Source organism: Lithobates pipiens, unplaced genomic scaffold (genome assembly GCF_037356315.1).
Source record: "Lithobates pipiens isolate NorthernLeopardFrog02 unplaced genomic scaffold, aLitPip1_a1.2 Scaffold_23, whole genome shotgun sequence".
In the NCBI taxonomy this organism is placed as follows: Eukaryota; Metazoa; Chordata; class Amphibia; order Anura; family Ranidae; genus Lithobates; species Lithobates pipiens.
The window spans coordinates 149,243,445-149,264,636 of NW_027507785.1; the positions used below are offsets into that span (position 1 = coordinate 149,243,445).

The 21,192-nt window shown below is 46.3% G+C and overlaps 1 protein-coding gene and 1 pseudogene across 1 annotated transcript in view; one reads left to right on the forward strand and one right to left on the reverse strand.

Moving 5' to 3' along the window:
• CHADL (chondroadherin like) overlaps nucleotides 1-21,192 on the forward strand; it is a 676,966-nt gene that overhangs the window by 71,163 nt on the left and 584,611 nt on the right. The window lies entirely within an intron of this gene.
• LOC143927954 (dihydropteridine reductase pseudogene) lies at nucleotides 15,171-16,037 on the reverse strand (annotated as a pseudogene).

Below are 21,192 nucleotides of genomic sequence, written 5' to 3' on the forward strand. Positions count from 1 at the left end.
TTTTATTCCTATTACAAGGGATGTAACCATCCCTTGTAATAGGAGATGGGCAGGAAAGACTAAAAAAAAAACGATCTCCTCTGCTCCAGCCGAGTACTCGGCAATGTTTACTACCGCCGGGCTGGATGTGATGTCGTAACGTTGCACCTGTGCCTCTGTAGGTCATAGACTACCGGGTCACTGGAAATCTCTATGGCAAACGTCCAGCGCTGGCGTATTTCTTCTTTGGCTCAACGATCGTACGGGCAAGCCGGTAGAAGCATCGGAGTGCGGTGGGGGCGTCCCCTCTCGCCTATAAGAACGATTTTACGGTGCAGAGAATCACCAGCAGAAAAGAATATCTGGATGATGCATGTAGCTTCAAACAAAATATAGCTATAAACAAAATATCCCCCCCAAAAAATATAAAAACAAATTCTTACGCATTTTAGGCCGATATATATTCTACGTATTTTTGGTAAACAAAATCGCAATAAATATATATTTGATTTGTGCAAAAGTTATAGCGTCTACAAAATAGGGAACAGATTTATGGCATTTTATTATTATTTTTTTTACTAGTAATGGTGGTGATCTGTGATTTTTTTTTTTTTTTGCAGGACTGCAACAATGCCATAGACAGGACACCTAACTGTCATTTTTGACACTTTTTTGGGAACCAGTGACATTATTACAGTAATCAGTGCTAAAAACATGCACTGTTGTATTAATGTTACTGTCAGGGAAGGGGTTAACATCAGGGGTGATCAAGGGGCTTAACTGTGTTCCCTGCAGGTGTTTTCTAACTGTATGGGGGATGGACTGCCTTGGGAAATGCACAGATACCTCTTCCTGCATAGCAGAAAGACAGGATCTGTGTGACTTCCCCTGTTAGAATGGAGATCTGCCTTGTTTACACTACTAGTGCTGCAAAGCATTCTCTTATTGGATGAGGGGAAGATTGTGATGTCATTGCCCTGCGTCTCCACCTCAAAAGTTCAAAGTTATTCCTGCAAAGTTTGTAACTGTCACGTACCTGGTGGAGATCGAGCTGTAGAGGAGGCTTCTCTTGCACCTCCTGCCAAACACACCTGATAGCGATGACAGGGAGTGTAGGATACAGAGTGGCTGGTATAGCAGGCGGCACCAGTTGAGGCTTGACAGGAAGCCAATGGCCCTGGATCACCAGACAGTCACCCAGAACTGGGATTCCATGACGGTTGATCATTAGGCAGGAGCATAGCCAGAACACAAACCACTGGGTTATCAACAGCGGGGCAATGCAGGTACAGGAACATGAGACTAAAGCAGGATCAGGATACAAGCCAGAGTCAGTACACAGTTGGGCAGCGGGGTACAAGAGCATGAGACAAGAGCCAAAGCACAGGCCGAGGTCACAGGTAGGCAGGCGGGAATTCAGAGGAGGGTTGAGGTCAAGCCGGGTCAAACCGGGTCAAACACAGGTAGGCAGAAAACAGATCAGGGCACAGGCAAGCAGGAACAAGCTGAAAGACCACTCAACAATGTGTTCATGTCAATTTTCACCAATTTGGCACCAGTGCGTGCACGCACATGTTCGCACATAAGGCTATGCACATTTCCTCTTGTGCACACATGTTTAGATTTAACTGGACTTCTCTAATGCTGCGCACACATGACCGGTTTTCCCATCTAAATAAACTCTGAAGGTTTTTCCGATGGAGTTCCGAAAGGAATTCCGCTGAAACTGTCTTGCGTACACACGATCACACCAAATTCCAACCGTCGAGAATGTGGTGATGTACAACACGTACAACGGGACTAGAAAAGAAGTTTAATACCCAGTGCGTCACCTTTCTGCTTGTAGCGGCCAAAACCCGTTGCAGGGCGGCCTTGACTTTATGGGCTTACCGGTTACCTTCTCTTGGCCTGCTCCTCCACTTCTAGGGGTTCCCAGGATTGATACCCAACAACTTGTACACTGACACAGATAAAGTCCCTTCAAAAGGTTTTACTTTGCAGTAGAACAGTGATGGCAAACCATGGCAAAACTTGGCAACCCAGATGTTTTGGAACTACATTTCCCATGATGCTCATGAACTCTGCAGTGTAGTGGGAAATGTAGTTCCAAAACATCTGGGGTGCCGAGGTTCGCCATCACTGCAGTAGAACTTTCACAGTCTCTTGGGAACAGAGGGCATGGGTGAAGAACTCAGGTACCTTGAACTGTAGGTTTAGCAAAGTCTCTATATCCACCCAGAGAGTAGCCACTCACAGCTGGGTACTTCAAGGCTGAACAGACCTCTAGCCAGAGATCATGGCAGTCAGCACATTGACTCAAAACTTAAACAATCAACTGAAGATGAACAGGAACCTTTTTCCACCGTACCTGGAACGTTTCCCGCTTCTGTTGTGGTACTGGAAAAGTGTGAACTCATCAATGTCCTTCCCAACTCAGTAACCAGGCACTTCTCAGGATGCCACTTGCCGGCCCTCCTCAGAGTCCTCCCTCGGTCACTTCCACGAGCTGTGGTGTCCCTCTAAGCCGAGAGCACACCCAGACACTTTGAGTCCTCCCTCAGTGACAGCGCCTCGGACCAGCAGGTTCCGAGACTCGGGAACAGACGGATCCCTACCCCAGACCAGATGGGTCTATCAGGGGCCACTGACAGGAACATGCTGTGGGATGTCAAACACCCCATGACCGGGACCCCTCATGGGGCTACCGCGGTCCTGGAACCAGAACAGACCACACAAGTCTTTCGAACAACTCCGGAACCCCGAACACGTGACCCACACCTGTTTAAGTACCCCCTCCCAGACTCCTCAGTGGGCCCGGCACTCCCGCTGATTGGCTCCGAGTGGGCTATACCCAAACATCCAGCCAGACCTGGTTCTAGCCTGTCATGTGCGCCTCACCGTTCACATGACCAGGCAGAACTTCAATCATGGCCTGGCCAGACTGGTGTTAAGGCTTACCTACACAATTAACCCTCGATATCGTAGGGTCCTGAGGCAAAAACTAAATTTACAATGCATGTGACATTTGATCCCAAATGTCATCCACTACATGCTAAACTCGTGTCAGTAGAAGTTTGGTTAGAGATGATTTGCGCTTTTCAGACTCTTGCTTTTCAGATCGTTTGACCTGCTGTTCAGTTTGTGCTTGTGGGTTTGTATCTGTTCTTCAGTGCGTGCAGTCAGTTCGTATCTGTTTTTCTGTGCGTTCTTGTCCACTCGTTGCTGATTTTCAGCTCGCTCTTCAAGAGGAAGTAAACCCTGATGAGTTTACTTCCTCTTTCATTACCTGCAAAAGCAAAGCATAATGGACTACTATGCATCGCAGAGTAGCCCATTATGTGTCACTTACCTGACACAGGAGCCATCAATGTCACCGCTGTCCCCTGTAGTCCGCACATCCATCTTTTTGGTGGGGTCTCGCAGCTCCGCCGCTGTCATTCGGCGAAGCCGTGATGACGTCACTCCCGCGCATGCGCACGGGAGCCGACACGCGCAGCAGCTCCGTTGATGTGCGCCTGCGAGCCGCTGTCTACGGCGCATGCACTGTAGACAGCGGTGCCTGTCTTCGGGCAAATATCTCCTAAACCGTATAGGTTTAGGAGATATTTCTTGGACCTACAGGCAAGCCTTAATCTAGGCTTACCTGTAGGTCAAAGTGGTTTGTAAGGGTTTACAACCACTTTCACAGGCCTTGCTGTCCCTCAGTGCGTTCAGTTAAGTTCGTTCTGACCAGCCGACCGTTTTGAAACCATGTTGTGGTTACGTACTCATCGTAGAGTTCATGATGTGTGGGGGCTTGGTGTTGGGGTTCATACTTTGACCCAAGCCCAGTCCATGAACAGGGCGAAGAGGAGTTCCTGGACCAAGAATTAGTTACTCCAGCGTGACCAATTCTCTCATATCCCTCTGCTGCGTGAGATCCAGGAGAAAAAGCCTGATGATTTCAGAAATTTTCTGCAGATGACAGACCCTGTTTTTCGCCATCTTTTGGCTTTGCTCACCCCTTATATTATGAAGCAGGACACCCGCATGTGGCAAGCCATCACTCTTGAGCAGAGGCTAGTTACCACGTTGTGGTACTTGGCGGCTGGGAGACGTCTACAGGACCTCAAGTTCTCTGCAGGCATTTCTCCCCAGGCTCTGGGATCATTATTCCAGAGACCTGTTCTGCCATCATTCAGGTCCTGCAAAAGGACTATATTCGGGTATGTTTTCTCCTTTAACATCACATTATATGTATTTAATGTTTGCTAATGTATTGTATTTAATCATTCCCCAATTACCATGATTGGAATATGCTGTGAATGTCTCCTTTTATCCTCATGCATACTATAAGCTTGCTCCTTTTTGGCCTACATGCATATTTGCCTTCACTAACCTTCCCAGCATGCTATCCTGGGCCCATATACACCTATAGCCTAGTCCCTTAACAATGTATTTTGTCAGCTCCATTGTAGTGCTTTACCCTAAACACCCCCTAAAATGTGTACAAATGTTATGTGTGTCTTTAAATCCAGGTAGAGTGTCAGAGGCTTTTTTTTTTTTGGGGTCCCAAACTCAGCTTGGACCCTCTTCTCCCCCCCCCCCCCCCCTTAAATTTTTACAATGGGCCATCAGGCGGGGTGAGAAATCTGATAAGTGGACCTTAGATTTTTGTCTTGAAATACTCCTTAAAATAAATGTTATACTGATGTCGGCCAAGAATGTTTGTGTCTAATCTGCTTGCAATGTTATGTGCAAAAGTACTTATATTTTTTTCAGTTTTGACTCCACAGTTTCCTTCAATGCCACAGGAATGGCAGACTGTGGCATCCCGTTTTGCCGACCGTTGGGACTTTCCCAACTGTGGAGGGGCTATGGATGGGAAGCACGTCCACATTGTGCCATCACCCCATTTGAGGTCTTACTATTATAACTATAAGGGGTTTAATAGTATAATGTTAATTGCGGTGGTGTCGGTACAATATGAGTTCTATGTGGACATGGGGAAGAATGGCCGGATGTCAGATGGAGGAGTCTTTGCCCAGGCAGAGTTTTACCAATGTCTCCAGACTGGTGGCCTGGCATTGCCACCTGATGCGGACAACGTGGAAAGACTCCCATTTATCTTTATTACTGATGAAGAGTTTGGTCTGGGCAAGCACATGAGGCCATTCCCCCAAAGGACCCTCACCCCAGAGAGGAGGGTTTTTAACTACCGGCTGGCCAGAGCGAACAGAGTCGTTGAGAATACCTTTGGGAAAATGGCCAGCCGGTTCCGCCTGTTTCTGACAACAAGCCATATGGCAGAGTACAAAATCAACCACATCATATTATCCTGCTACATATTGCACAATTTTTTAAGGACAAATTCACAAAATTATATTGCCTCAGTTGGGTCTGAGGAGGGAATCCCCTGACGGCCTGGATACTGGCCATCCTGGCTTGGCACCCCAAAGCGCCCGTGAAGTTCGGCAGAAATATGTAAATTATTTTATGGGTGGGGGGGCCATTGCTATGCCAGACAATGTGTGAATATTTTCTCCCTTCGTCTTTCAGGACAGCACCTGGAGAGAGCGCAGCTCCACCCACTTTCCCAGGAAACACTGCAGATCACTTTAAAGACCGGACACTTCCACCATGGCCTCAGTTGTAGTGTTTTCTCCGGCCATGGTGGAAGCGCTGCAGGGAACCAAGGGGTGCTGCGCTCTCTCCAGGTGGGGAGAGTTGGAGGCATACCATTGTTTGCTTTTTTGTACAGACCCGGCCCAGCTTCCTCCCTTCACGTGCGAGGGTCGCTCCGGTGTCCGCTCTCCTTCATACCCAGGGGGGTCAGGCCGTGGAGGTTTCCCCTCTTCTAGACCGGCGGCTGGGTCTGGGACACGGCTGAGATTCATATCTCGCGCCGTTCGTTCAGGCTCATGCCTTCCGGGTCCGGAGGACGAGCGCGTCATTCCGGCCGGGGGTGGGATTTCCGACGGTGCGACGCGGCTTCCGGTTCCGGCCGCTGGAACGCAGGGAGAGGGGGCGTTCTCTTCGGCTGACATCACTTCCGGGATTGGTGCGGAATTTAAACTGATAAAAGCGCCCAGACACCATTGATCCTTGCTGAACGATGGAGGAGGATCAATCGGCGATAGCAGGAGCCACAATTGTCAGCCAGGCTCAGGTAAGCAGGGGCAGTGGTCTGTCATTACTGTTTGAGCCATGTTTTTTCCTCCCTTCCTTGCTTTGGGAAGCCTGCAGCATTGTTTTCCTATGATGCTATTTAGGAATAATGCTTTTCAATAGTTGTTTAGTGAGTCTGTGGGGGGATTCACTGGCTGAAGAGCAAATAGAATTTGAAAATTGTTAATCTTTTCTATTTTGCAGCATATCTTTTTTCTATGTTCATGTGTATTGTAACTGAGGTTTTTGGGTTTTTTCCTTGGTATATTTCAGAAAGCGAAAGAAAAGACCAAACATGTGTCCCCTCCTAGCAAGAGGGTGTCCATGTAAAAACGTACTGAGAGATTCTTGGACTAAGGTGTTATGCAGGGCCTGCATAAGCGACTTGGTCAAAGAAGACGCAGCTTCCAATACCCCTGCGTCTCAGCAGGGAGAGCTACTAAGTTCTTTCAGGAAAGAATTGTCAGAAGATCATAGCAGAGGCCCTAGCCCCCCTCAGGGTAGAAGGTATATCAATCGTTCCATACTTGGACGACCTTTTAATTTTTGCCAATACAAAACATCTATTGGAGAGGAACCTGGGAAGGACAGTAAGACACTTAGAGGGTCTCGGATGGCTGATAAACAGGGAAAAATCAAGCATGATTGCATCCCAGTCGATAAAGTTCCTGGGGTACACCATCGACTCCAGACAGGAAGATTTTTCTCCCAGTAGAGAAAATAGAAAAAGTTCAGAGTGCCGTGAAGAGGACCCAGACAAACCTGCCTATTTCTGTCAGGGCAGCCATGTCCGTCTTGGGCCTCCTCACAGCATCCATCCCTGCAGTACAGTGGGCACGCCTTCATGCAAGGGAGCTCCAACAGGCAATATTGACGAATTGGTCCTACGGGGAGTCCCTGGAGAAACAATTCAGGATGCCCCCTCAGGTCCAGAGAAAGCTCTGGTGGTGGAGGAATCACTCAAATCTAGACAGGGGTCTACTTTTGGTGTTTTCCGGTAGACCGGAGGTTGACTACAGATGCAAGCTCCTGGGGGTGGGGTGCCCACCTGGAAGGACAGATGGCCCAGGGGAGCTGGACAGTCAGGGAGGCAAGGAGATCCTCCAATTGGAGGGAACTCAGGGCCATTCTGCTCAGACTATGGGCCTTCAGGGAAGTGGTTCAAGGTCTCCATATCCAGGTCTTATCCGACAACGCCACAGCTGTGTCCTATATAACAAGGCAGGGGGGCACAAGGAGCAGGGTCCTGCTATCCTTGGCCAGCCAGATTCTGTCATGGGCAGAAAGCAACCTGAGGTCCATATCAGCAGTACACCTAAAGGGAGACCTGAATGTTATAGCGGATTTTCTGAGCAGGAAAAAAATTCGGGAATCGGAATGGAGTCTGAACCCCCGAGGTTTTTCAAGATCTGACAGTGAGATGTGGTCTGCCTCAGATAGATCTATTCGCGTCACGGAGCAACACCAAAGTGAGGGCCGCCTTCTCTTTAAACAGGCAAGATCAGGCAAGGGGACTGGATGACCTAGCACACCAGTGGGATTTCCGCTTGTGCTACGCTTTCCCCCCTTTTCAGATGATCCCTTTGGTTCTAAAGAAATTGCAGGGGGAATCCACAAGTCTAATTCTAGTGGCCCCCTTTTGGCCCAAAAGGACATGGTTCGCTACCATACAGAGGATAGCGGTGGGACCCCACTGGGTTCTTCCGCTTCGAAGGGATCTCCTAACCCAGGGACCTCTTTAGCATCTGAATATCGGGCAACTCAACCTAACCGGGTGGTTACTGAGGAGCAAATCTTAAAGAAAAAGGGGTTATCTGATAAGCTCCTCACAACCCTCTTAGGAAGTAGAAAAGATACTACTAGGTAAATTTATTTTAAAACGTGGAAACGCTTTAACTCCTGGTGCCTATCAAAGGAATTCCCTCCCCAGGAGATACTTTCGGTTCTTGAATTTCTCCATGAGGGCATGGAACTGGGGTTGGCAGCCAGTACCCTGAAGACACAGGTGGCTGCTTTATCAGTTTTTCTTGAGAGACGGTTATCTCAAGAACCACTTATTAGATTTTTTTTAAGGCATTGGCCAGAGCTAGGCCTGTACCATTTAGGTTTTTCCCAAAATGGGACCTGTCTTTGGTTCTACAGGCATTGACCAGGGAACCTTTTGAACCCCCAGTAGAAGCGACTATCAGGTTGTGGTCGCTTAAGTTAGTTCTTTTAGTGGCTATTACATCTGCTAGAAGAGTAAGCGAGTTACAAGCCTTATCAATAGTGGAGCCTTTCTATTACATATTCCCGGACCGGGTGGTTCTTAAAACTGACCCGGGTTTCCTACCAAAAGTCTCAACAGCCTTCCATAGGACGCAGGAAATAGTTCTACCTACCTTTTGTCCTTCACCTTCAAATGCTAAGGAGAAATCTTTTCATAGCCTAGATGTAAGAAGGTGCCTATTACACTATCTAGAGATCACAAGTGAGTTCAGGAAGTCAAACTCTCTCTTCGTCGCATTCTCAAGACCACGGAAGTGCTATAGTGCGTCCAAAAATACTATAGCTAGGTGGCTACGAATGGCTATTGGGGAAGCCTATAGTGCATCCGGAGTAGAGCCCCCCGCAGGGGTTGTCGCCCATTCCACTCGGGCAGTAGCAACATCCTGGGCGGAAAGAGCAGGGGCCTCTCCAAATCGGATCTGTAAAGCGGCTACGTGGACAAGCTTCTCCACCTTCACCCGCCACTACAGGTTGGACCTGCTTTCAGCTTTAAACCAAGCGTTTGGCAGAAAGGTTCTGCAGGCGGTGGTCCCACCCTAGAGTAAGTACTCTCTTATCTCCAGGCGCTGTCCTGAAAGACGAAGGGAGAAAACCCTAGTTGGACTTACCGGTAACAGTATTTTTACGAGTCTTTCAGGACAGCGCCGATGACCCACCCTAGATTGTATTTGAAAAATGTGGTGTTATTGCTATGTTCTGCTTATTTAATTTCAGCATGGCTGGAGGTACTCTATGAACAACTGTGGCCATGGTGGAAGTGTCCGGTCTTTAAAGTGATCTGCAGTGTTTCCTGGGAAAGTGGGTGGAGCTGCGCTCTCTCCAGGTGCTGTCCTGAAAGACTCGTAGAAATAGTTACCGGTAAGTCTAACTAGGGTTTTTTTAATAAAAAAATAAAAAAATCTGATAAAATCTTGAATTTTCCTTATTGCTTGTGTTTGTTTTTGGCTGTCTCCTAGGTTCTCCTAGTGCACTTGTAGTGCCAAGTGAATTTTCCTTTTAATAAACAAGCCCCATTGTCACTGTAAACACAAAATTACTTCAAAAACTGGTATTGAGCATTGAAAGAAGAAGCCACACATTGTTGATTAGCAAAGTGTTTACTCTGTGCACATTCACATGTGCGTTCTAAAATTTTGAGGTAATTTTTTTTCTCAAGTTTTTTTTTTTTTTTGTATAAATACGCATGTTAGAAACACTACATACAAAACTCTGGAACTTACAAAGTTCAACGTAGAAAAACTGAAGGCAATATCGGACATTATAGTGTCAAAAATGTCTTGATATTGCCTTAATCAGATGCGATGTCACCTCTGTAAAAGCTACATTTTGAAAATGCACACAATTTGAGAGTCAAAATGGGTATTTCCTTCCTGAACCCATGCCTAATGTCAACATGTGCTATCTCCCATCATGGGGGGATCAATGGACATGCTTTGGGAGTGCAACTCCTTCCTTTCAATTACTAGAGTTACTAGGAAGTGGTTGCACCCACAAAACGCCTACATTGATATTCCCTGATGGCAGATAGCACATGTTGACACACTGTGTGCATGTTCAAAATGTGGCTTTTAAAATATCAAAAAAAGGTGGCATTTGGAAGAAATTCAGATTATACCCAACACATCAATCATGTTCTTAATTTGTTGTTCCATTCCACACCATGATGTCATTGATTAGCCTTTGTGCACTTGTGAAATGTTCAGCTTGCTCTTCAACAACCAGCACGTCACCTACAAATTTGAGTAAAAACCTGTATTTAGAAATATGCAGGCATACATATAGTAGTACCTGAAGCTAAGGTGTCGGACACTCACCTGTTGTGATGACAATCTCACCGACTTCCTCCACCTCTCCTTCCTCCAGATCCTCAGGGTGTGTTTTTGTTCTGAGTTCCCCTTCTTTCTCATGTGGGGGGTTCCTGGTTTCCTCTGAGTGGTGTCCTCTGAGTCTTTTCTCTTCTATGATAATAAAACAAAATGTATACTTGGCACACAGATATTTGAGTCCAGAAATAGGAATATGGAACATTGCTGGAAAGTGGGGTACAATTGTCTGTTCTGGGCAGAGTTCCAAGCTGAAGACCTGATTTTTTTTTTTTTTTTTTTTTTTTTTTACCTTACAGATGATGACACAAGTATCCACTGGAGCACCTGTGTGGGACACCTTCAAAATTTTCTTTTGTCCCACACTAGTGCTCCTGAGTCCAGATGTGTAAACAGCTGCTGAGTGTCCTCTCCTTACACTGAATCAAGCTTGAATCAATTTCATTCTAGTTACAAACACATCTAGACATTTAATGTCCCAAACTAATTTTTAGACAAATAGGCATGGTCAAATGTATTTAACCTGTATCTGCCCAAAACATTGTATTTAATGAGCAAACAATGTTTCCAACGACCGATTAATGTGCCCACGAACATGAAAGTCACCTTTTTAAACTGTACAATTAGAAGCACTTTCTTGATCCTCCTTTACTGATGCTGCTCCCTCAGTTTCAGGTCTCACCAGCATTTCCTTATTTGCTCCTTTGATTGTCCTACCCCAAAATTTGTGTGCAGACTCTTCACAACTTTCGTCATGATTTTGTCCTTTCTCACATTCAGGTTGGTGTAGGATCCATTCTTGCCATCATAGTGTAAAGATGTCCACCATGTGTAAAAAAAAAAAAAAAGAAAAAAAAAGGCCATATTTGAGGCCCTAAATCTTCACCTCCGGGATCGGGACGTTTCGGCCTCCGTGCTTTCCTCCTCCTCATTGCTGGAATTAACCTGTTCGATCTCCACCAGATCGCTCCTACTGTGCATCAAAGAGAAGGGGCGGGGAATATTCTAGAAAGAATGTCAGGGACAGGCGGCATGGGTGGAGTTTCATGCATGCGCAGTGTATATAAAGCTAGCACGCGTGTGTCAAACTTAAGTTGTGTGCGGAGGAAGGAGTACAAGTGTTCTAACGAAGGTAACATTTTAACTTGGGACATCAGTGGCCTATATTGGGATAAGATTATGAGAGTTTAGGCTGACATTGGTGTTTTAGTGTTGTGCATTGTCTTACAGCAAATATGAATCACTTTAAGGACCCATAATTCATGACCAGTTTCATAGACAAAAATACAGGGAGACAAGGAATTAGTGGGAGGTGAAACACAGCGTATATTATAATAAACAAGCTAGGAGGTCAATGCTGGAGAAACTTCTGGAATTTGTGAAGACTCGGGTCCCCGATGCAACCATTGTGTTCTTGGAAAATAAAATTGGGATCTTGAGGAACATGTATGAGAACATGTATGAGAAGGAGCATAATAAGATCCAGAAATCACTCCAATCAGAAGCATCAGCAGTGCAAGTGTATATACCCAGGCTGTGGTACTTCAACAAACTGTGGTTTCTGGATGACCAGACTGAAGGCAGGGAATCACTTTCTACCCTTCCCTACAGCCTTCCCTCCACCCTTCCCTCAACCCCAGCAGAGGCTGATGAGGAACAACCTGGGCATCCTGGAAGAAGTGGATGTGCCCAGCTGGAGCCAGGTATATTATTTTTATACATATTTATTGTCCTAATATTAATGATGTTAACTAGATGTTATAATTGATAACAAAATAATTTTGTGACAAGAATGAAAAATGCTGGGGTCAGAATGAGTCTTTTTTTATTTATTAACATTCAATTTGCAAGTCATGAGCTGAAACTGTGTGTGATGAACCAAAAACTAAAACTATGTCCCTTTTTGATACACAGGATGAGCTCAGCCAGGAGGAGGGTCTGTAAAGTGTCAGCCAAAAGGAGCCCGGGCCCAGTGTCAGCCAGGAGGAGGGCGGGCCCAGTGTCAGCCAGGAGGAGGGCGGGCCCAGTGTCAGCCAGGAGGAGGGCGGGCCCAGTGTCAGCCAGGAGGAGGGCGGGCCCAGTGTCAGCCAGGAGGAGGGCGGGCCCAGTGTCAGCCAGGAGGAGGGCGGGCCCAGTGTCAGCCAGGAGGAGGGCGGGCCCAGTGTCAGCCAGGAGGTGGGAGGGCCCAGTGTCAGCCAGGAGGTGGGAGGGCCCAGTAGGAGCCTCACCCAATACCAAGTGCCTCCCCTCTGCCTTAAAACAAAAAGGCCCAGGAAGGGGACGATGACAGATGAGGCAGCACTGGGCTTCATTAGGGAAGCAAGCAAGGTCCTCAGGAGCCCCCCAGTGCTGAAGAGGCCTATGGCTGCTATCTAGCCACAAGATTGCTGAAACTGGAGGAGGGCCAACGCCCCCTCTGTGAGGGAATTATTGGTGAGGCCCTTCAGAAGGGGTTGAGGGGCCATCTGACTGAGAACAGCCACATATATGAGCTCACCCATCCTCCTCCTCCTGCCACAAGTCCACCACCAGAGGCACAGCCTCCAAAGAAAGGCTGCAGGGTAGTGTGGAAGGAAGGCTGCAGCAAAGAGAAGAAAGTGATTCAGTTTGGGGTTCAGCCTGGTCTGGTGTAGTATCACAGGGGACAGATATGTTATCTGCTGCTGGTCCTGATCTCTGGGAGTCCTGGACCAGATTGTGCTCCAAATTATATGGACTACTCAAGCTACCTATCAGCAAAGGGGTACTTACCGAGGCCAAGATGCAGAGAGCGGTGGCTGTTGCGACTCAGCGCACACCACCCCTGGAGGTGATACAGGGAATGGGTTGCACCAAGAGGCACAAGCCTCCAGCGGGATACCTGACTTATGTGAAGGTCTGGAAGAAGGCTTGTGCAGGATGGACTAGACCAGAAGGTAAGTAGCCAGCGGGTCTGTAAAACGGGTAAAGAAAGTGCAGAAACAGGCCGAGGGTCAAACACCAGTAATCAGTCCTGGAGCCAGCAAGGCTAAGTGCAGAGGATAATACAGAGGCAGGCCGAGGGTCAAACACAGGTGATCAGTCCTGGAGCCAGCAAGGCTAAGTGCAGGAAGTCCGTTTTAAACAAGCCAGGGGTCAGGTCAGGAGAGAATCGGCATAGTCTTCAGGCAATCCGGGTCACAACAGGAAGTGGCGAACAGGAAGCAGGGAAACACAGGTGAGCTGAGACAAACCAGCAACTTGTCTGTGTGCTAAGGATCCTATTATAGGCTGGTCAGGGAATTCACGTCATGCGCGTGCGTGTGCGCACTCGCGCACGCCTCTCAGTAGGGCTGCGAATGTGCGTGCGCCGGAGCGCCGATCCATGGCAAATTTGTGTGCGTCTTTGCGCAGGGAGATGGTGAGTTTGATACAAATTACTTCCCTGATAGTGCCCCCCCTCCCAAGGGGCGGCCTCTGGACGCCCAAGCTGGCCATCAACTCCGGATGTTCCTGATGAAAAGCTCTAATCAATCTTGGAGCATGAAGATTACCAGAAGGTTCCCAGGAGTTGTCTTCTGATGGGTACCCTTTCCATTTTACTAGGTACTGAAGTTGTCTGCCCGACTTTCTGCAGCTAAGTATGGCTTCCACTTCAAATTTGTCCTCCCCATCTATTACAACTGGAGGCGGGGGAGGCTCCTCTCTTCCGGGAAATGGCCTAGGAACCACTGGTTTTAAGAGAGATGCATGAAAAACCGGATGTATTCTGTATGATCTGGGTAAGTCTAACTCGAAGGCCACAGGATTCACCATTCTCTTGATTGTGAATGGGCCTATGAACCTAGGACCTAACTTGCGTGAAGGGCAGGGTAGTTTGAGATGAGTAGAGGCTAGCCAGACCTTCTCGCTAATTCCAAAAGCTGGATTCTCCTTTCTCCCTTTGTCGTAGTACTTCCTGTAGTTTTTTTTTTTTTTATATATTCTTTATTTTTCCTTTTGACAAAGTATGCAAACACGTTTATACAATTCTTGCGGGGGAAGTAATTATACAGTATATTACAAAATCTCCTTACACCCCTCCTCTTACAAAATACATTTAAAACCCTAAACCCCCCTCCCCCCTTGGGCAAAAACACAGAGAGAAAAAAAAAAGGGAGGAGATATGCCCCCCTATCTCCTCCCATGTCCTTCGTCCTCCTCCCTGTCCCCTTCACCTGCTAATCAGACACGGCAGTCCCCACTCTCTAAGAATGTCAGCCATTTTTGCCACTTCCCTTGAATTTCACTTTCTGTCTCCTGAATTTTATCGATCGACTCTTCCATCAGCCTGATCTGCTCCACCCTCCTCACCCACTCAAGAATTGTCGGCCCCTGAGGGTCTCCCCAATGGTTTGGGATTAAGGCTTTGGCTGCATTCAAAAGATAAGGGGCGAGAGTGGCTTTATATTGCCTTACTCCCATGTCTGTATCGTGGAACAGGCAGGCCCATGGGCATTTCCTAATCCTCCTTCCGGTTATCAAGAATATATTTTCAATTATTTTGTCCCAGAAAGGTCTTATTTTTGGGCAGTCCCACCATATATGTTTAAAAGAGCCTTGTTCCTTACATTCCCTCCAACAAGTTGATTCCTCTCCACCTCTTAACCTCTGCATTCTTGTGGGCGTCATATACCACCTCGCTATTAATTTGTATGCCATTTCGTGTGTTCGTGAGTCTTTTGATAGTGCATATGTCATTTTTTTTTTTTTTTGGCCAAAAAGGAATAGTTTATTCAAAAACGAAATTCATATTGAATATCCAAATAATTCCATTGACAGCTTAAGTGGTATGAGCTAATAGAATACTTTAACAATGCATGATACGGGAAAATGTCAATAAAAGCTTATTGTTTTAGGTTATTGGTAGTACACGTCATAAAAATGAGGCTAAGAAATACATATTTTTAGCTTTTTTTTTTCCTTTATATCCAGAATGGTAACTAATTATACTTAAACAAAAAAAAAAAAAACTATTCAAGGACAACATTGGCTAGTTCCTAGACAGACTCCCTTGTGCCTGGACTTCCTCTGCCTTACAGTTGTGCAGGAACAAGTTCTGTTTTTCCCTTTTCTGTGACCACCGTAATAAGGCTGCCAGACTTTGGCCTGTTATCCCCAGTGGTCCAGTTATAAAATGTTTCCGCGATAAAGTCTAATGGTGTCCAAGAACTGAAGTCTGCATCGGGCATTGAGGCTCTGTTGGCTGGCGTATCCAAGGTAACGGGGAGTATGGCTATGGCAGCAGAATTCGATGGCAGTCCACTCTTCTCACCGCCAAGGCTCTGACACAGCTGGTGAACAGCTGCCTTTGCCCAGCATTTGCCCAGCATTTGCACCAGACAAGGTAAGAAGGCCTCCATCATTAAGATGCTTTGTGGCAAGATGGCTGGAAATGATCGAGGTCCAAACACTCTGTTTCCACATCAAGTCGCAGTTCTTATAAAATGATTTGGCTTTTGCAGAACCTCCAGCCCAGCCTCCAGCTACGCACAGGATGGCATCCACCTTTTTTCCATCAAGGAGCTGGTCTACTGCAGATGTGACCTCTTCAGACTGCTGTGTGAATGAATCTGACAATTTGACTAGAACATTGGCACTGGCAGCAGCATTCTCCGTCACATCGATGGATGCCACCCACCAGTTTTTGGATGTGAAGTAGTCCACACACTTGGAGCCCAGGGCCCCCCTGCCCCCGTACACCAGCACTCTCCGGACCTCAGCAGCCATGCTGTACAGTGTACACAGTGTGGAGGGTAAAGTGCTCTACTAATCTACTCTGCCTGTCTGTCTGCTGTCAGAGCAAAGGGCTCAATCCCGCCCCTGTTGATTACATCCCCCGCATATGTCATTTTTAATAGTTTCATTCTGTGTTCGTCATTTTTAAGTGTCCCCAATTCCCCTTCCCATTTCCCTAAATATGCAGGTAACTCCCCCTCTCCCTCACCTCTTAATATTTTATATAATTTAGAAACCCTTTTCACTGTACAATGTGCGTCCTTAAGTAGTTTTTCTAGTGGCCTTAACGCATTCATTCCTCGTAAGGGCTGTGGGAGCCCTTGTGTAAAGTGTAGTAATTGATTGTGTCTCCATCTATCTAATGGTCTGTGTCCCCATTCTTGAGTGATTTCCCTATACGTTAGAATCCTATCCCCTTTAATCACCTCTCCTAGTGTTACTTCTACTCTCTGTGCCCATCTACTGTAGTACAACCGCTCTTCCATTCCTGGCAAGAAGTGTTTTGTTTCTAATAGTGACATTAATGGAGAGTTACATGTCCAGTTGTGTAGCTTATTTATTTTGTCCCATATTCTAAATGTATGTCTTGTGATTTATACTAGTGCATGTTCCTAGGTTCCGCGCCTGAGCAGGTATCCAAATCATTTTTACTAATTCCGTCCCGCTTAATCTGGTTTCCAGCTCCGCCCAACTCTTCTCCTTTAAATTATGTGTCCAATCTGCTATCCTAGATAACACTATGGCTTCATAATATTTTTTGAAGTCTGGGAGTCCCACTCCTCCTCTTTCCTTTTCAAGAACCTTATACGCAATGCACGTTTTTTTTGGGTACCATATAAATGAGAGGACCATAGATTTTAGTTTTCTGAAAAAACTTCCCGGAAGTGAGATGGGGACCGTTTCGAATGTATATAGTACCGTGGGTAATATGAACATTTTTATTACGTTTATTCTACCCATCCAAGATATTCCTTTGTGTTTCATGTTTTTCATTTGCAATTTGATTTTATTGAGCAGGGGCATATAATTAGCTTCGTATAAATTCGCCCTTTGTGCCGTAAGTTTTATCCCCAGATAGCTCAATTCCCCTCCACTCCACCTAAAAGGTAAACTAGCGGCCAGATCTCTCTGCTCATCTTCAGATAGGTTCAAATTTAGTATTTCTGTTTTAGATAGATTGATTTTGAAATTAGAGTCGACCGTACTGTTCCATTTCCTTCACTGCCGCCGGGATCGATATTCTGGGGTGTGTAATATATAATAGCAGATCATCGGCAAATGCAGAGACCTTATACTCTCTACCTCCCACCCCGATTCCTCGCAAGTCCCGGTTGCCCCGGATCGCTGCAAGCAACGGCTCCAAGGCAATCACGAAGAGAATCGGGGATAAGGGGCATCCCTGTCTCGTCCCGTTGAACAATTCAAGGGGGCGAGACAGGGAACCATTCACCTTGATCCTGGCTGTCGGCTTATTGTACAACGCTTTTACCCACTTCATCATTCTCTCACCTAGGCCCATGTGTTTTAAGGTCCCATTTATGAACTCCCAGTCTGCTCTGTCAAAAGCCTTCTCGGCGTCCACAGACAGGAGCAGAGTGGGAGTCTCTCTTCTAGATGCTTCCTGGATCAGCATGATTGACTTCAAGGAATTATCCCTCCCCTCTCGTCCTCGAACGAATCCCACCTGATCGGTATGGATCCACTCGGGGAGGAGTGTTTTCAGTCGCTCAGCCACAATTTTCGCGTAGATCTTCACGTCCGTATTCAACAATGATATCGGCCTATAACTCTCCAGTGCTGCAGGATCCTTACCCTCCTTTAAAATCAATGTGATGTGTGCGAGCAGGGCCTCTTCACGAAGGGCCCCCCCGTCCCCCACCTCATTGAAATATTCGCAAAGTTTTGGTGCCAAAAAGCTTCGAAATTTTTTGTGATATAAAATTATATAATATATATAATATAATATAAAATAATAGCCGTCTCAGGGCCGGGACTTCCCCCTAGAGCTGTATCTTTAATTACTCTTTCTACTTCCATTACTGAGATAGGGGTCTCTAATTCCTTCATCTCGTTGCGCATGTCTTTTGGGAAGTCGAGCTTCTCAAGATATTCTCTGATGGCTTCTTTCCTTTTCCCCCCGTCCTTCCTTCTTGTACCTATATTGTATAAAGCGCTATAATATACATGGAAGTTCTCTGAGATATCAGGTGTTGCGAACTTCATCTCCCCCTCTTTGTCCCTGATCTTCGGTATGTAGGTCCTATTTTTCTGTTCCTTTACTCTTCTTGCCAACCACTTACTTGACTTGTTGCCCCACTGATGTCTCTCCCTGTTTATTTTATAAAAAGCTGTCCTCCTCTCTTGTTCTAGGAATTCTTCCAACTCTCTTTTTTACTTCCTGTAGTTGTCTTGAGCTCTTTGCATGGTTTCTCGAATCTTTTGAAAATTTGATTGGATAGAGACTATCCGATCCTGAACAGCAGGGACTGACATTTCAGGGATGGAGTTGGGGAGGAAGGAGGGATGGAATCCAAAATTCGACCAAAACGGTGTTTGGTTAGTAGCCGTCTATACAGAATTGTTGTATGCAAATTCTGCAGAAGACAGAAGGGAAGACCAGTCATCTTGGGAGCCGGAACAGAAACAGCGGAGATATTGTTCTAGAGATTGATTTGTCCTTTCTGTCTGACCGTTGTTCTGAGGATGGTATGCGGATGAGAGACAGACCTTGATTTCCAAGGCCTTACAGAGTTCTTTCCAGAATTTAGAAGTAAACTGAGTGCCCCTATCTGAGACGATACTGTTAGGTACTCCATGGAGTCTGACTATTTCCTTAATAAAGGTATTGGCAGCATCCAAGGCAGAGGGAGTACCAATCATGGGCAAGAAGTGGGCCATTTTTGAAAGACGGTCGACCAGGATGGTGGTAAACCCTTCTGAGGGTGGCAGGTCCACAATACAGTCCATAGAAATGTCTGCCCATGGCCGTTCAGGGATAGGTAGGGGTCTCAGTAATCCCCAAGGTTTGGCTTTAAATCCTTTGTTGCGTTGGCACGGAATGCATGAGGAGACAAATTTCTGACAGTCCCGCCTTCAACCAGGCCACCAGAAGGAACGGGAAATCAATTCTGACGTCTTCCGTATTCCGAAGTGGCCGGCCAACTTGTGGTCATGAAAAGTCTTTAAGATTGCTGGCCTTACTTCCTGAGGGACAAAGATCTTATCCTGTGCCCAAAGTAGATGATTGCGTTTCTTCAAGGAAGACCCTATGGGATCGGTACAGTGGCTTGAGGCTGTTTTAATGGCGGTTACCAGGTCGGATTGTGTAAGCAGGAGAAAATTTTGTGGTGACAGAATGGTGCTGGGCTCAGTAAACTGGGGGGATTCAGGGAACATCCGGGAGAGTGCATCCGCTTTGCCATTTTTGGACCCGGGACGGTAGGAAATGTGGAAGTTGAACCTAGAAAAAAAACGGGCTTGTCGTGGTCTTAAGTGCTTGGCTGTTCTGAGATATTCCAGGTTCTTGTGGTCCGTAAAAAAGCAGAGAGGTACTCACCGAGGCCAAGATGCAGAGAGCGGTGGCTGTTGCGACTCAGCGCACACCACCCCTGGAGGTGATGCAGGGAATGGGTTGCACCAAGAGGCACAAGCCTCAAGCCTCCAGCGGGATACCTGACTTGTGTGAAGGTCTGGAAGAAGGCTTGTGCAGGATGGACTGGACCAGAGGGTAAGTAGACAGCAGGTCTGTAAAACAGGTAAAGAGTGCAGAAACAGGCCAAGGGTCAAACACCAGTAATCAGTCCTGGAGCCAGCAAGGCTAAGTGCAGAGGATAATCCAGAGGCAGGCCGAGGGTCAAACACAGGTGATCAGTCCTGCAGCCAGCAAGGCTAAGTACAGAAGACAGAGAGTAATCCAGAGGCAGGCCGAGGGTCAAACACAGGTATCAGTCCAGTGCGCAGCAAGGCTAAGAGCAGGAAGTCAGTTTTAAACAAGCCAGGGGTCAGGTCAGGAGAGAATCGGCATAGTCTTCAGGCAATCCGGGTCACAACAGGAAGTGGCAAACAGGAAGCAGGGAAACACAGGTGAGCTGAGACAAACCAGCAACTTGTCTGTGTGCTAAGGATCCTTTTTATAGTCTGGTCAGGGAGTTCACGTTATACGTGTGCTTGTGCGCACTCGCTTCTCAGTAGGGCTGCGAATGTGCGTGCGCCGGAGCGCCGATCCATGGCAAATTTGTGTGCGTCTTTGCGCAGGGAGATGGTGAGTTTGATACAAATTACTTCCCTGATACTACCAATTTTATTTTCCACAGACTCCATGTGTGCCCTGGGGGCCAAAAGGCTTTGCAAAATCCAAAAGTTTCTCCAGCGTTGCCTTCCTCTTTATTTTGTTATCAGTCAGAATAAATGGAGATTTTATTTTCTGAAAATACTTGCCTATGTGTTTTTCTACAAAAAGGACAGTTTGTTTGTGAGTAGGCAGGTACATTTCTAAAAGAAAATGTCGAATTAACAAGGGACACCAATCTCGTTGAGGTTAATAAAAAAATACAAGATAATATTGTTACTGTGGTAACTTGACACACAAAAAACAAAGTTATATATGAAGAGCACTAGAAAATAATTTTTCATAATCCAAAAAAAGGAGATCTTGATGAAATGGAAAAAAAAAAATTCAACAACGTTATTATGCAGATAGGGCTTTTAAAAATTAAGATTATTCATGTGATCAGGAGAAATAATCAAGAAATAAGTTTGTGAGAACTTTGTGTGAATATGAGCAGCAAAACCACTTCATTATTCTAGCTTTAAAAGAAGAAAAGAATGCGCTATATTAAAAGATCATAGAATTTGCTGCATGAAGAATGTGCTATCTCCAATTCTCCACTACGAACGCTAGTTTTAGCACACCGAGCGCTTCAGTCTCGTACTTCAGATTATGCGTGTTTTTTTGGTACGTCGGAACAGCATACAGACGAGCGGTTTTCCTGATAGAAATGTTCTATTACTAGGTCCACCAGAATATTTGACGTAAAAAGTCAGATGGGGCATATACATGATCCGAATATACAATGAAAAGCTCCCGTCTGACTTTTTCTGTCGGGCATTCCGCTCATGTGTAAATGGCAAAATAGAAACAGTTGTGAGGTGTGTTTTAGTTGGGCTAGAATACTGTAGACAAATCAAAGATGTTAATAATTTTACTGGGATAAATTGGATGTGAGGGAGCTAATCCCTA